This window comes from Apium graveolens, chromosome 5 (assembly GCF_009905375.1).
Source record: "Apium graveolens cultivar Ventura chromosome 5, ASM990537v1, whole genome shotgun sequence".
Lineage (NCBI taxonomy): Eukaryota > Viridiplantae > Streptophyta > Magnoliopsida > Apiales > Apiaceae > Apium > Apium graveolens.
In genome coordinates, this window is record NC_133651.1 from 35,705,663 (window position 1) to 35,707,031 (window position 1,369).

General features: G+C 41.9%; 1 non-coding gene across 1 annotated transcript; it reads right to left on the bottom strand.

Moving 5' to 3' along the window:
- Window positions 1-529: 529 nt before the first annotated feature.
- On the bottom strand, window positions 530-636 carry LOC141662640 (small nucleolar RNA R71). Its single transcript, XR_012550746.1, has one exon. It is a non-coding gene; the product is annotated as a small nucleolar RNA R71 (small nucleolar RNA).
- Between the last annotated feature and the right edge of the window lie 733 nt (window positions 637-1,369).

Sequence of the window (1,369 nt, forward strand, 5' to 3'; positions counted from 1 at the left end):
TATGCATACGCGTTCGCGGGCTCGTAAGAGAACTCTGGATCAAGCCGAGGAAGAAGCTGTAGTGGTTCGAAGGGAAGTTTTTGAGGATTTAGAGAAAGTAGAAGAAATAGAAAAAGTCGAGGAACCGGCTTTAATAGAGATGGAAGATCAAGTAGAAATTCCTAAGGCTTTGATGGACTATTCTCGGCCTAAGATCAATGATATTCAGTCAAGTATAATCAGACCAGCCATCTCGGCTAACATTTTTGAGATCAAGTCAAGCACGATTTAGATGATACAGAACTCAGTTTAGTTTAAGGGTTCTCCTACAGAAGACCCCAACATGCACATCAGGGATTTCATCAAGATATGCGACACTTTAAAGTTCAATGGGGTGAGTGAAGATGTTATCAAGCTGCGACTCTTCCCATTCTCTCTGAGGGATAAAGCAAAGTGCAGGTTACATTCTCTACCACCAGGGTCTATCACCAAATGGGAGGATCTTTCTCAAAAGTTTCTCACTAAATTCTTTCCTATGACGAAGACTGCTGCAATCAGGAATGCTCTTACTCAGTTTGCACAGCAAATTGGAGAATCTCTGTGTGAGGCTTGGGATCGATATAAGGAGATGTTAAGGAAGTGCCCACACCATGGCATGCCTGATTGGATGATTATAAACTTTTTTTACAATGTTTTAGGCGCACAATCTAGACCTATACTTAATGCAGCATCTGGTGGAGCCTTATGGGCCAAAAGCTATAATGAAACTTAGGAGTTGATTGAGCTTATGGCAGCTAATGAATACCAGAATCCTACACAAAGAATGTTGCAAGGCAAGGTCGCAGGAATTCTGAAAGTGGATACAGCTACTGCTATAGCTGCTCAACTTCAAGCTTTGACGATGAAAGTAGACTCGTTGGCTAATTATGAAGTTAACCAAATCACTAGTGTGTGAGAGCTTTATGCGGGGGCACATGAAACTGAGCAGTGTGCTATTTCTAGCGAATCAGCTCAATTTATGAGCAACTTTCAGAGATCACAGGAGTAAGCTCCAGCCACTTATCATCCTAATAACCGCAATCATCCTAACTTCAGCTGGAGTAACAATCAGAATGTAGTACAACAATCTTATCAGCCATACACAACAAAGCAGTATAACCACCCTGGTTTTCAGCAACGGCAATATGCCCTTAGAAAACAACTTCAACTTCAGCAGTTACCACAAGCTAATGAAAAATCTGAATTAGAGGAGTTGAGGCTCATGTGCAAGAGCCAAGCTGTTTCTATCAAGACCTTGGAGAATCAGATTGGGCAAATTGCTAATGCATTACTGAATCATCAACCTGGCATGCTTCCGAGCGATACTGAAGTGCCAGGAAAGAAGGAAGCT